General features: G+C 35.2%; 1 long non-coding RNA gene across 1 annotated transcript in view; it reads right to left on the minus strand.

The window, feature by feature from the left end:
• The window catches only part of LOC121077422, a 363,360-nt gene that overhangs the window by 244,475 nt on the left and 102,521 nt on the right, over positions 1-16,364 (minus strand). The window lies entirely within an intron of this gene.

The raw sequence follows: 16,364 nt of genomic DNA on the forward strand, positions 1-16,364 counted from the left end.
AATGTATTGACTCCAAATGAAGTTTTCTACTCTGAAGTCACGTAGAGAGAAACTAATTAGATATAGAAGGGATATAACTTTGCAGGTGCTTTGCTGTGAGTAAGTACACATACCATCTATTCTGAATTCCCAAAAATTTTGAAGAGTCTAAGTTTGTTCTTAAAGCTTTGGTATTGCCTGGTACAGTACGGAAAAAAAAATAAATAAAACTCTAAAGTAGGTAAATAGTCTGTTTCTAAAAGAGAGGTCATGATGTGGAATCGGATGCTACCTCCTTGAAAAATAAGCCTTTTGTAAAGATTCAGAAGTACATGCTAAGAATGACTAGTCAATGATGGTATTAATTACAAGTATGCTGTAGTGTACCCATGTAAGTCTCCTCGACGTTATGTTACAGTTGACGCACAGATGGTCGGTCTTCTACAAATAAATACTTTTAGAGAACATTAGAGTGCATAATGTGTGAAATAACAGAGACAAAGTATAATAAAAGACAAAGAAATATCAGAGTAGATTTTATTTAGCTTTTAACATGATAGATGTTTGCTCTGTCAACAGAGTAAACATCAAGAAGAGATTATAAATGAACTGGTGCATGCTAAGCAGTCATTCTCTCTTATTTTTCTATTAACTCTGTTTGAATAGGAAGAATTACCCTGTAACAAGAAAATGAACTAGGAAATGGAGGTTCATCACACACACTTGCACTCTCTTCCACCAGTTTGACTGAACAGACGCAGTTGTGTTAACACTGCTATTATAAAATATATGGGTAACATATGTGAAAAATGATGTGAAAATATGACCTGCAAGAGGCAATAAAGGAACACAAACAATATTGAAACTATAAAGTTGTTAAAATTGTTAGTAAATCAGACTGTCTCACTAATTTGTGCACTTTTTTTTTTGTAAGGTCTTAGATAAACAGGTACCAGATGCATCTTTCTCACTTCTGTTCCGAATGGAAGATTTATGTTTATAATTATGTGGAGTATATAATTCAAATCTGTGCTCTCCTTCAAAAGAACTGAAGTGTCTGATTATTACCTAGGCCCAGACTCACGAAATACCTGGAAGTTTGTTGTGTTTTCCTCCTCTTTGCAGATATAACAGCCCTTGAGAGACCAGAACTGCCCTACTGGATAGGTGATACTTACACAGAGTATGTTTATTTTTATTGGAATTCTACTGCAACTCCCAGCAACTTCAGCCTAGGGGTTGAAATGCTTCTGGAAGCCACAACTGCTAAAATGATGCCTTCACTGTGCTGAACTGTTATTAGCAGTACTTACTCAGGACTAATGATGAAAATGTCTTCAGGAAAACTAATTTCAGGCCGATACTCACTTCAGTCTAGCAAACGCATAAAAATTGTCTGCATTCCCAGCATGAATTTTCTAGTTGGCCTGGAAGGTTGCACATAAAGACGCACTAGCATTTTTGGTCTTACAGTATGGAATTACAGCAGTCTTTCATAAGTTACATTTCAAAAGCACAACATGAAACTTGCAGGCACAGAAGAGTCCTTAGAACCTGGCTATGTTGTAAGCAAGAGCTCTGTCCAAACAAAAGTGATAAAAGAAAGAGGAGGAAAATCTAGTAAAATAGCCCAGAATCAAGTATCCAAGACATCAATCCTCACTTGGGGACTACTACAGTTTGAAAGAAGAGGAAATAATACTATGACTACAAGTGCAGACACTTTGTTTACCATTTTCTGGCTAGGAAAAAAGCTTCACTGAAAATACAGACTAGTACCAGAGTGATGATATAGAGCAGACTGACTCTGAAATTACACGTATTAGTTTTCACATTCCTTCCAAGTGGCAATGATGCAGCTTTAAAAAACAGGACTTGGATCCCCACAGCAGACGACTTGACTCCACTCCCAACTCTATTTTAAAGGAGATACAGCACTGAGTCACATTCTTGGAGAAGAAAACAACTTTCTAAATTAGGATAGTGTAATTATTGCTGATAAAGATGTCCTTAGAAAAAAATTCTTTGAATGTATTAGAAGATATATGCAGAGAGCTGGTACTTCACTCTAGGAGATTCTCTGGGATAGCAAGTGATTACCAGCACAAAGATTATAGAATTTAGCTAACCTTATTTAGCCCCTTTCAATAGTTCTTAAGTACATGCGAGTGAATTCCACACACGTTGGGCTTAGAACTGTGATTTTGATGTTACATTAATGGTCCTTTTCCTTATATTTGGAAAAGTACAACCAAACACAAAACTTTCATTTTCTTTTGCTTGCTTTATATCACTTCTTGAGTTTTCCCCATAGTAGAATTTTCTTTCCGTTTTCATGACCATTCTCTGAATCTCATCTCTTTCTAATATATGTTTACATCAAAAGACACGATTAAACCAAAATCAATGGAAGACACTGAAGATCAAATAGCTGCTTAATGAAAGCACCAGGGAAACCCCTTAACATTTCAAAAATTAAAGCTGACAATACTGCATATAACCTTCTATGGTTTTCTGTGATCTTTGTTTAGTCTATACAAATGAAAGGGAGAAAAAAATTATGCTGTTAGCATGAGTAACTTAGTTTTCCTCTGAGTTATTTTGAAGATACCATTCTATAATAGTCATCTTCAATTAGAAAAAGAAATGTTAAATATTTTGAAAGACTGAGTTTAAGATAGCAATTCTGGTATTTAATCAATCCTTACACTGACATATTACCAACTTATCTCCTAATTAAAACAAGACAGTATCTTGATCAACAATTAATCACAGGCAGAAACATCAATATATGAGGGTCATTATGTGATTGGATTTGTAACCTTCATAATTTTTCATTTCTTCTTTATCTTTTCTATAATAAAAGTCATTCTATAATGACTTTTATCATTATATAAATTTGTATAAAGTATTAACATACTTTTACCCTTTCTATGCTAGCCATATTCTTCCCATATCTGTAATACTAGAAACGTCTCTACGGAATTCTGCAGGTCAGAATTTTATTCTACGTATGTACCAAGATTAGCCCTGAAAGAACAACCCAGGTCAAAAAAAATGGCTGTGTTCACATGCACCCCATGCCATAGACTCTTATCACAGAGAAAAGTAAACTGGAAAATGTACTTCTGACCTCTAACTATGGTATTCAGACTGGACTAGTGACAGACCAAAGCAAAATCACCTGGATACATTATACAAGGACGTTAGCATTAACCATTTTCTCTAGGGATCTTCTCCTATTAGGATATGCTACTTGCTAATGTAGCCATAAAAGTTCAATTGCTAGTATCTTACCTGGAGATGCTGCAGAATCCCTTTCATAAAGGTCAAGTATAACTTAAGGTAGCTTTTTCTGCCATCTATTTCTACTAAAAGACCATTCTGTCAGTCAGACAAACTCAATTATTAATGACCGGTTACATCCAATTGTTCTTAAGCTAACATATACTTCATAAATCTCTTCCCTCCATTTCTACTGATTATCTTTGTTGCATTATGATAGATATTTAAAGGGCATGCTTTTTGTCTTTTTTTTTTTTTTTCCTTCTTTTTCTTCCCTCAGAACAAGCCTTTTCTCACATTTTGGTTTGTGTCCAGATGTCTAGCATTTTGTATTACACTTTAGGAATCATGCATTTTCACCCTAAACCTATTTCTAGACCTGTAGAATATTTGTTCTTACAGTTGTACACGTGCATCTTAAATTAGGACAAAATAATTTAAATTCAGAGAGAGGCTGACATTTTCTTGGAGCATTCGCTTTAATGTTATTTGTACTTCATAAGAAACCAGCTCCTGCTGAACAAGATGAGAGTGGTACGAGTCTCCAAAGGGCTCTTTTTGTAACCGCTTACGGAAAAACTACTCATGGAAAGGCAGAACATTATAATGGATTTAAAATGCGCAAAATGGGAAAGCAACAAATGTGTATGCGACATCTAAGGAAATAGTATACTTATGAAAATTTCAGAAAGGGAACCAATTCTTCAGTGCTCCCTCTGAACTGTAAAAAAAACTATTGGAGGTGAATCCAGGAGTAACACAACTTCTGGCAGTATTTCTTAATGTGCTGGGAAAGAGAGGAGGAATCCAGAGTTCAGGATGGATCAATATCAGAGCAAGGAAGAGATTTTCTGACTGGGAAGTCTCTTGGCATTGAGAGAAGCTCTTGCCTACACATAGAAACATCTTAAAACTCGGTAAGATTATTACTTATTTCTAAGAGTTTGGTCATTACTGATTAATTTAGAAACTATTGACAGTTTGCAAAAAAACAAAATGTCCTCACATTTCTGAAAGGAATACTGCTTGGTAGTTTATGGAAAGATTGTGAAGTTAAGGTCTCTTCTCTAGATAAGTACATGTGCCTCTAACATTAATTAGAATCAGCCTTCAGAGTGATGGGAGATTAACACTTAGATGTATATCTACAGAGATCAGAGAAAAAACAACAGAAGCTTGTTGCCTCAGTTGGGGTCATGAATAATAATCAGAAATAGGGATAAGAATTTACTTCCAGAATAATGTAGCGCTGGGAAAACTGCTGCCCATGTACACAGGCACAGTTCTTTGCTATTTCATTTCTATTTTGCTGTAGCAATAGTTCAGGCTTTAGGCATGAAGACACACAATAAGAAGCTGAATTTTGAAGTCACATTGCCTTCTAGTTGGGAGTCTGACACAGAAGGCCACAAAGAAGTAAAATCATAAGGTTGAGAATGAAGCCATACTAATAGTGTGCTAAAAGCTAGAGGCAGACTATTTCTACTTGAATTTGAGTCAGAAAGGTCCCATTCCTATCCTTTCTATGATTACCCATATTTTTCTCTAGCAATTTAGAGCTAATATGATAGATTGATGACTGGATATTTTTCCTTCATTTCATTTGGTTCCCTTAGTGTCCATTGTGTTTGATCTCTCTCCTTCCCCTGTCCATTCATTGCTTCCCCCCCATGTTCACAATTATTCTCTGCAGAGCATTTCACTGGATATTAATGCATTCATTGCTTCTCAAATTCATATCACAATCTTAAAAACAGATGAGCATTACACTGAATAAATTAATCATAGGTAATACTCTGTTTGCAGCTCCGTATTTGAACATGCTTCTAGCTAGCTAGAATTTAGGAATAGAGAATCACAAGAAGCTTATCCAGCTAGTAGAAGTTGTGCTCAAGAAACTGGAAATACAAGCTTTGGGCAGCTTCTGGAAAAATATCAAGATGAACATGCTGGGAAAACATCTTCAATGACTGATTTTCCTAACGCATCAAGTGTTGCCCACTACTGACTCTAAGATTACTGCCAACGATGAAGAACACCACAAAACAACAGCTCTGACCCTCAATGTATCTCAATGCATGCTGTGCTGCAACATGACTGTTCTTGCATTTTTCAAAAGAAAAAGTAGAAGCCATATAACAAAGAAAAAGAAAAGAGCTATGTCATTGCAGCAAGCAGTTTTAATAGTTGGAAGAACAATGTAAGATCAGAGAGCGTCACAATGAAGGGGAAATGGAGGTAAGAGGAGAATCTTTGTTTTACAGAATGATCTACTGTATCAAAAAATAAACTACCTTTCAATAAGTTAATTCTTGGAAATCCGCTTCCTAAAATGAAAGCAAGATGCACATGGTGCTAAGAAGGGAGTATGTCTCCTGTTACATAGAAGTACTTGCAGCACATGCCAAATTTCATAATCTGTCTTTGATATTACTGGCAGTGATTATCATAACATGCATCCCTATCACAACAGCTCCACATGTGATATTTCCTAATTTGCATAAATTTAGATTGAGGTTTCAGCTCACGTGTTCCTCACAATTGGCTCAGCATGGATCACTGAGATGAGGTGTTACAAAAGTTATTTTACGTGTAATGACTTTCATATTTATCTACATTTCATCACATCAAATACTTTGTTTCTTTGCCACATACGAAATGTCAGCTCTTGGTCTTGCTCTTGAACTTTATTAGATCCTTCAAGAAAAATGTCAAGAAATATAAATAGTGCTGCATTTAATTTTACTTGTTCATTACTATTATTTGTTAGTAAAATAAATACTTAGTTTTCAGTCCTTGGACAGAAGCATTTGCTCTGATTTTATACACATGAGCAGGAAAAAAATAGTAATGAAGTTCTTTAACCACTATTAATGTGAATTAGCTAGAATTCTTTTTACAATATTATTCCTAATTTATTCATACAACTTAGGAAAAACAGCATTGATTGGAACGTGAGGTACCCACATTCGTTAGAGGTAGCAAAACTTCTATCTATGTATATATGTATATACACAGAAGAATTGTATCCTGACTACAAATCTCCATGCTGGATGCTCTGTGCTATTTCCCTGAGCTGACTGCCCCAGGGCGAGGACAGTAATTCTTTGTACTGCCAGTTTGGAATAGCAATAGCTAAAATGGCATCCTAGCCTTAGCCATAATCACTGTATTTCCCACTGGAGATAGATAACTGACAGTACTAAGTCATGTCTGACCTAACTGAAAATTACCATTGAATTTACGTGTTTAGAGCTGTGTAATTGAAAATGATTCATTGTTTCCCTCTTAATTTGCTGTCTGTATAGATAGCTAGGAAAAACGGGGTGCAGGAAGTCACCCTATCTCATTTTCCTGTAAGAAACTGAGGAAAGTTGCATTCCTTCTGCTCTCCTTACCTCTGCCTGGGTATGGAAAAGCAGCAGGAGATATATGAAGCCAAACTACAATTGGTAGTTTCATAAAATGAAAGAGAAAAAAATCCATACTTCTGATCTGTCAAATGGTAGGATAGGTTTCACAATAACTAAAAGATTTACTAGTCACTATAGGTTTAAAAAACAGTGATACCTTTTCCAAAAGAAGACACTCCCTTAAAATATGAGGTATGTATACATTAATCAAGTTACATAGTATCAGCTTTCTTAATTAGAAGCTCTTATGAAGGAAAGATAGTACAACAAAACAATTTGTACTATCAGATACAATATTTAACAGTATTTTTATCAGAAAACCTGGATATCCGAGAGCAAGCTTTCTGATTATACCAAAAAATTACATTGGACATCCTTCTGAATAGATTAAATGAAGAGATAAATTATAATTAGTGCATGTTATCAGTGTAGTCTATCTTTATTAACAATAACTTTCCCAACATGAGCAGTAATCTAGAAATCTAAATTTAATTTCATTTACTTCTCATCTAATGAAAATACTGTCTTCTAAAGTATTGTGACTCAACACAGCAGTTTTTCCCCATTTCCTTTTGGTTTGGACTGTACTCTTTACTTCTCAGAGGACAGATTCACATAACAATGCTTTATTCTGCAAGTACTCCAAATGATGATGATCTGTAAAAAAAGTTATTATTGCTTTCCACCAAATAAAATCAAGGTAGTGGATTTTAAAATCCATGTTTAGTGTTACTCATAAACCACAAAAACCACAGTCCATGTTAAATCTCAAGCATTCTAATTCTATTGCATATTACAGCAAAAAAAGGTTCGGTTTAGACCAAATTCCAATTTATACACTAATGAATTAATAATGAATAAAATAATAAATAAAAAAATAGCTAATTCAGCTGTTAAAATAAACCAGATATGGAATACTTGAATTTGCTGAAAGTCTTTCCTTTCTACAAATATGGATTTGAAAATTATTTTTAAAAAATAGAAAATTCATACCTATTAAATTATAAAGAATTACCTAGCTAATGGAAGTTTAATTAAGCATGTACTCCTGACACAATATTTAATGTTCTACATTGTTTATTCCAGTGTAGAGAGACTTGGTTTTAATAAATTGACAAAGATTTCTCTTGTCATGAGTTCTGCTAGTCCTTAATTGAAAATCATTCATTATACTTACTAGAACTTGTAGTTAAAAAGGGGAGAACCACCAAGTAGCTCACTAATCACAATAATTAAGTAAACACTGGAGCACAGGGTTATTTATTTATTTAGTGCAAATTTAACATTAATTTCTTTAAAACTAATACTTCTGGAATTAGTTTGAAATAAGCAGTGATAAAATAAAATATTGGGACATAGATTTCCCCATTTAAGTACATCTCCACATCTGATTTCATGAAGAAAGAACAAATAAAGTGTTTTAAGCAAGAAAAGCCAAATAACAGATGAATTTCAGATTTGGATTTGTATCCTTAAATAGATCATTCAAGACAATACTCCTAAAACAATACTTCAGCCTGAGTATTTCTTGCCCTACACTGCCAGCATTTTTTTTTTTCCAGTTCTACCATCTCTTGAGGCAGCTGGTACTATAGGTTTGTGCACTTTTAAGGGTATTGGCAAACCAAAATTGCTAGGAGGACATAGTGTAATCCTTGATTATATTCTCAATGTGAAATAAATTAACAAAGCAAGCAGTGGAGATCACGAGAGAAAGAAAAGGGTCAGATCTAAATTGTTGGGTTTTTGTCTAGTGGACACCTTCCACTAGACCAGGTTGCTCAAAGCCCCATTCCATTTACACACAGGAAGTCGAGATGATTGGGAAATTCACTGCCAGAACACACTTCTAATCCAGGATAAAGTGCATGTTTACAGACCATAACTATAAATAACTAGTGTGGAGAAGTAGATGTGGCGAAGTAGATATAAGGAAACGGAGCTAAGGGCCTATGGATTTCCATTTACTTTGTACTAGCTCTAGGAAGCACAGACCACAGTACCAGACATTACATTGGAGCACATCACCAAATCCTTCGATGTTTTCTTTCAGTCTAGTTTCAGGCAAGAGGAATTTGGTTTTTGTTTTCTGAGACAGCTCTGAGATAGATGTCAAAGTATGGTGTGTGGAAAGAACCTGAAAGATTGCTTCAAAAGTGCCGTCCTACTCTGAACTAAAATACTCGATAGATGCAGCTTCCTATCGTCTCTACTTGTAAGTACCCGGCGGCAGCAAAGTGAAATTTCAATTTGTTAAAACTTTACGTATCCACATAGAAAAAAAGCTGTAATAAATATGACATTTATAAGAGTCTTACACTGATTGAAAAAAAAAAAAAAAGCATGATTTATAAAACACTAAATTTTCTTTATGAGAAATCCCTAAAATCCCTTAAAAAGGTTTTGATTTAATGATATCTTTCTGATATTGCAAAGCACACAGAAATCATCTTTGTTTTTCGCATCATTTTGGAACTTCAGTTTTTTTGTTTGTTTTTCAACAAAATGCATCAACTAAAAATGACTGCAGCCATGCAGTTGTTTTCAGTGATACATAAAGAAATAAACCTAGAAGTTCCTTTTTGCTCATGTTAAGGTGAAAGGTTGGATTGTATACTGCTGCCTTTGCTTGTGAACACAGAAAATAATAGAAATACACTATTTTTACTTGTACAGATCTCAGTCTTTGAGCTCTTTTTATGATAAATTGAAAGTTTAACTAAATAGATGATTCCAAATGAGTTTCCTGAATGAGGGATGTTTAAGTTTTGCAGCTGAGGCCCACATAGAACAAGAAACTCCTGAAGAACTTAAAACAAAAAGTTGGTAAATTGGTTTATTTGCATGTAAGTGTAATAGATGTCAGAACTTAATCTTTGCTTTAAGGGAAAATATTCAGCAAACCACTACCTGTGGAGCTGATGGGGCCCTTTGTAGATTGGGTCAAGCTAACCTTGAAATAGTGATTAGATGAAATTAATAATGTATTTGCTCCTGTAGTTCCAGTTTTTCTATACTTTAATATAGAAAAGGCCATCTTCAGTGTTTTTATAGACTAACCAAGAACACGTATTAGCACAGCAGTATGTCTGGTTGCAGCAGAAATACAATTATGTAAATTAGATATGTGTTCCCTGAAGACTGCTAATAGAATGATTGACCTATATACCATTTAATTTGTTCTCATGCTTTCTCTTTATTGTCTTCCAGCCGCACCAGAAATTAAAACTTGTTAAACTGCATTGCTCCCCAATTATATATCAAAGGTTCTTGTGTCACTTTGTGTCAAAAGCAATTAATAGTTTACATACTCTTTATCCCCAGCAATGCACCAAGTAGCTTTTCTTAAAACAAAAAACAACAACAAAACCAGCAGTGTCTATACAGACCCTGTACATTAAATATGTTGGGAAAAACTAAATGTATAGTTATTACTGCTGTCAGGTTTTTTTGTTTGTTTGTTTTTAAATAAACGTTCTAAGGAAGTGGTATTAGGTGAAAAAGAGGAACTTTTCTTAAAAACAAAAAAAAGAAAAAGCTAGAAAAATTGTTTGCTACTCTTTCATGAACTGAGCTGGCATCCAGACTGTTGTTTCTATTTAAAAAGTAGACTCAATCTAGTTCTTTACGAAAATTCTGTTATTGCATCAGGGGGCAATACAAAGTTATATATTCTGTATATTCTGTCCTGCATCAAAGTTCAGGTAGAACAAGAAAAAAAAATTTCAGTAGGTGCCAGTGGGCCATTGGTTAAGCTCTCATACATTATGAGTAGGTTATTTTATAGATCTTAGGAATGTGTTAAAACCATGTTTTCAGTTCAATAACCCAATAAACATTTGAAGTCACATCAAAGGAAGTTACTAAAGGAGATATTAAATTAAACACATTTAATTCTACTTCCTAGCTAGAAAACAGCTTTGCCCTTAAAACAGGTCAGTTTATCTCCCCAACAGTGTGGCCGTGCATATCCAGTGAAGAGAGGCAAGTTACTTTAGGAACAAATTTGTATAGGTTTCAGCTGGAATTTCTGCAATCTTTAGTGGTAGAACACAGCTTTTTCTAAAGGACAGGATGTTTTTAATTTGTCTCAGAAAAGTACAACAAAACATTTCCACAAAGCTAACAGTACCATAGAGATCAGACTGCTCAGTGTGAACAGAATCCGACAGCTTTGTGATATGCTTTGCACCACCTCCCAGAAGACTGGGTACAGAGGACTACTTTCCAAAATAAACTCGGTGTTAAGCTAGTGCTATATAGGGTTGTGAGTAATCAGACACGTTTATACTGCCTGCAACCACAGACTCACCAAGAAGAGAAAGCAGAAAGCTATGTAAAGGTCCTGCAATTTTTTCATTAACTTTGCTTAGTGTTAAATAACAAATTCTGGATGAAAGTGAACAGAACAACCTGACTGTGCAGGGTATAACAATGCAAGGAGATCAAAAGTAATTTTGATCATCATTTTAATTCATCATTTTCCAAGACCCTAGCAGCAATATTTAGGACCACCTCCCTCTCAAGGGCTCTCAAAGAACATTCAGCCCTTCTGAATCCTAAATAAGGCTTAAAAAAGTTGTGTGAATCACACAATATCTTCTGAGGTGGAACAGGTCAAGAAACTAAAGCAGTGAAGTGGGTGCAAAATTCTCTCATGGTCTGGAAGCCTACAATAATGAACAGCCAATTAGTTTTTCAAAAGGTGTTCACATTTTGACATTTTAAAACTGCTACCATTAAAATTTGTGCCTAAGATTGATTGCCAGCTTCTGAAACACAGTGAAAGTATTTGCTGAAGGTATTTTTTAACCAATTTTATTTTTTCGTGTTTGTTTATAGTAAATTTGCTTTTCTTAAGCTGTAAATATTTGATGGGAAACAAAGTAAAAAAGCAAGGACATGTAAATGCTTATACTAAACTAACGTTCAGCATCCATCAGAAGGTGAAGAAGCATGGCACTGATCTGACAGCAATGCACATTAATGCACTGCAATGACAATATTCAAGTTAGATAATTAAAAAAGTTTTTCAAGGACATCTATGTGTGTTTTTTCCCCCAATCTGTATTTTTAAATGCAACTCTGAGAGCCTTTTCTCTGCATCACGCAATACAACAAACACAGTAGAGCCTCCAGAGAGCTGTGTGCATGTAATAAGAAATTGAAGTGTTTCACCTTGATTGAGCTATGCTTTACTGTAGATAGTCTTTAATTGAGTTTGACAAGTTCCTCCCCAATTGCAAGTGCTTTGATTCACACTTCAGAGATGTTGTGTCAGATGAGCTTTGTGATCTCCCACTGAAGTTTACCGAGAGAATCTTAACTGAAGTCTTTTATTTAAATCATAATATTCTCTTCTTAAACAATTACATTTAGAAGTAAAGATAGAGAAGAAGACTTCCACAGTTAGGGCAGTGCTGGTGCACAAGAGAATGTATTACCTGACCTCTGAAGAGAAGTTTGATGTAGGTTCTGAACGAAATAATTGTGTGTGCTTTTTATTGTTTTCAAGTTCATATTTGGACAGATCTTGTGAACAGTTATATAGCTATGAACCTTGATTGTTAAGCATGAATAAATATGAGTAATATGAGCTCAGGCTCATGACCTAACATATCTTGTTTTTCACTATCATTTGTTTACAGTTTAAAAACTAGACAGTAGGTTGAAGACAAACTCTTTTCTATTAAAAACAACTTCGCATCTGCTTGGATTCAGTCATAATTGATTGTATTTCTTGTGCTGAAAACAGACAAAAAAAATATCAAGTTTTTGTTGTTGTTGTTTTTTTTATTTTTTCCTGTGATGAAAAGATAGAGATAAAAAAATGACAAGATAAAGAAAACATTGCGAGCACCTGTAGCAAGGACTGAAAGACCTATGCACCCAGTCCTATCACTCTAACGACCCTTGCATAAAAGAAAAATAAACTGGATTAAAACTAAAGGACTATTGCAGAAACAGTATATAAATCCTTCCTTGAAGAAAAGCAAGCAACCTGTCTCAAATAAGCAAGTTTTATTTCCTTATGCCTCCCTTATCTTTTAAGATTTCTGAAGAAGCTATAAGACAGGTCTTTTCATATTACCGGGTGGTCTCAGCATTTCTTTGTCTTTCTCAACATGGTAACATGAGCAGCATTGTTGTGACACTACCAGGACATATTTGTACCACTTATCAATACCACTATTGTTACATTAGCTGCCCTCAAATCAGTGTTTTTGACACATTTTAAAAAACAGAAGAAAAGCAGAGCTACTTTTGAATAAATCTAATTCCAGGTAATTTTGGACAACTGCATTTCAGCCAAAACTACTTATTCTCATTTTATATTCTCACTTTCTTGCTCAAGATATTTATATATTATCTCACAAAGCTAATAAGGACGCAAACAACAATAACTTTATATCTGTCCATATCTATGCAACATAGCTTTATATTAGAGATGACGAGGCCACAGATGAGAAACGGAAGAGAGAGATCCAACAAATGATCATGCTCAATTAATTGGCTGGGAGAAGCTGTTACTGCTCTGTGACATATAGGCACATGCCCCTAATTCAGGGTGAATCTAGAGCCACTCTTACCCAGTCACCTTCCTTTATCTTTTTTTCCCTCAGGGTAAGTAGCAAGCATCTCCAGTTTCTTTCAGATGCAAGGATAGACGTTTCTTAGTTTAATTATACACAGAAACTTAAGTTTTTGATTCAAACTCTAGATGGTATACATGTTAAGACATATTGGATAAACTCTCTTCCTATTCAGCCTGTGTTCTATGATCTGTCCTAATTATTTATGATATTCTGAAGACTCAGTGGATATTGATTGATTCAGTTTATAAACATATAGAGTGGGCCAGTGGGATATACAGGCATTGAGATATGTTGCACAGTCAGGAAGAGAAATAAACTTCTTCAAAAAGTGAATCGCATTTGATACTGCAGGAGAAACTTGAGAGGTCTGAAAATTATAAAGTATACCATCACAAATATGAGGTTAATAATTACACATACATTAAGCAAATCATTTCATGTGTCTTTGGTATGTGTACTAGATGATCTATTGTGAAGCAGTATTCTTCACTCATTTCAGATTCTGGTCTCTCTGTCCTGTCTGGTGATTTTTACTTGGACATCAGCAGAACATATCAATGAACAGTTCAAACATAGGACACAGTTGTTTCAGAGAAATATTTCCTCTTACACTTCATATTTCATGAAATGCAGCAGGTCCACAAAAAAAGAAGTATTCAAAACAGGTAAAGGAGATATTACTTCAGAGGTCAGTGACAGATATCCAAATGGCTAGCTATTAACTGTAAGTACTTCAGAAAGAACCTAGTGCCTTAGCTCAGCAGCCCTGTCAGCAGAGAGGTGAGCTCCTTTGCTGGGCACCTGTGGTCAGGGCACATATGTTCAATTCCTATTTCAGTCTACCCTCTGGAGGAGCATGCTGCTTTCTCTCATCTGAATTCCCACATAGACTCTGACACTTTAATGCATTTCTCATACCTATTGAAAAAACTTTCTTGGTATGAGCTCTTGGCTCAGACTGAAAAGTATTTGTATTGGGAGAGAAGCATTTCAGACACTGAAAATGTAAATGGAGATAAGCAGAAGAAAATGTCACTCAAATGCATCTGAAAGAAAAATCATTTGACAAGATAGATTCATTAACTCTTCATTCTTCGTCAGTAAAATGATTTTCTGTCCTGTTTTTCAGGCATTCACACCTCTCAATCTAGCAAAGATGTAATTTTCAAATATTGGCACAAGCTTCCCCCTTGCAAGAAAACACTGACAGAAACACAGCTGTAACTCATAAGCCGATGATATCCATAATGTTGGTATTCATGTCCTGAGACACCTGACTCTAAAATTACATTCACATTACATGTTCTGAATAGGTCAATGACATGTTACCAACATGTCAATAGAAGCAAATACTACAGGCATGTCTGCGATCGATGATATATGCATAGAGATTTCTAACACGAACATCAGACCTGGTGTGAATGCAGTACAAGTACAAATGCATGCTTAAGCACTAGAGGAAACAGAATGAAGAGCTGGAAGAACAGTCAGTATCGATACTGAAGGACATGGGCATCATGGAAGTGGCGCACTGTGGGCATTCTCAGAAATTTCCTGGAAGATGTTCCTGTGTCAAGGCCTCCACTCTGGTAACACTACACAGGACATCAGAAAGGCTACTCCACAGGAAAGAAGATAACAGACATTCAAACAAGTGAAGACCAGATAGTGGTTAGCAGCCTGCCCTAAAACTCATGGGAAGTGGACTCAGGCAAGATTCAGAGGCAGAGGACCACGACTGATGACTCCAAGATATAACCGATCTGTCTAAACATTAGCTTGTTGCCAATGAGGAGGAACTGAAGGGACACAGGCAGCGCTTGCGAGCTGGCATCCCTCGTTGGCCACGAGCACTCAGATGATTCTTGCCAGCCTACTCAAATGCATACACCATGCCAGCACTTTTGGGTTCATACACGTAAGCACAGAGTAGATAAAAATCAACTTGCATAAAGATTTTACAAAATATGATCATTTTCCCTTGCCATAAGATCTTGCATTTAATTTATTACAACAGTTTACCTGCAGATAAATTCAAAATATTTTTACTTTTGCTGTGTTTTCCTATTCCCTAAGCACACCATGGCAATTGAGAGTTATTAGTAGTGATACTTATAAATAGTGAAATTTAAGCCAAGTAGTTGTTTATTAACTGCAGTGTCATAGTGTAGCTAAAACATTGTGTGAATTTTAAATGTGTAAATCAGGCCATTATCTTTGTTAGAGTATTATAAGTCTTCTTAAGAAAAAAATAATCCCACTGATTTATGCAACTCTTACTTCAAATTTTGAATATTCATATCAATCCTCATAATCTGTAGGCAAAATATACCCCCAATAATTCACAAATAATTAAAAATAATTGGTACATCATGGTGCATTGGAGGATTTTCATTCTGTGATCAATAATTGAACAGTTAAACGGGTAAAATGTGTCAAATAAATTATTCATGCTAAGTTTCTCACCCAGTGCAAACTTCAAAGAACACAGTCACGTTCTGCTCCTTTAGAAAAGTAACTGCGAATTCACAGCATCAGTATTTCAGATCCCACAAGAAGGAGGTCACATTTAATATGTTGTGGGAAACAAACAGGAAGTAATATATGGTTCAGCATAAACCACATAAACCAGGGATAAATAGACAACAGCAACTTTATCAACTAACACAATATTGATAGCCTCAGTGCTAATATATAGTACTTGTCCACTAATATAATCAAGTCAGAGTTGAATCTAACAATCATACTTCACAGAAGGCACGGACAATGCTACACAAACACTCAACACTCAAATACACAGCAAGCGAACACTCTGCAATGTATAGACAAGCTTCTGACATTCACTTCTAAAACTTCTAAAGGGAGGAAAAAAAACAAATCCAAAACCACAGCATATTTTTTAGTTCTTCGGCAAACAGTATGAAATGTGATGGCTTCAGACAGCAGAGGTAAGGTTGCTTTCAGTTACAGACAACCTTTCTCTCTCTTTTGCAAAGGATCTTTTTCTTATAGAGATGCAACAGAGTTTTAGAATCATTGTTTCTAAATCAGAAGTGTTTACAGCCTCTCAGCTGCCTCTGTGCTCCCTAAA

This window comes from Cygnus olor, chromosome 13 (genome assembly GCF_009769625.2).
Source record: "Cygnus olor isolate bCygOlo1 chromosome 13, bCygOlo1.pri.v2, whole genome shotgun sequence".
NCBI lineage: Eukaryota > Metazoa > Chordata > Aves > Anseriformes > Anatidae > Cygnus > Cygnus olor.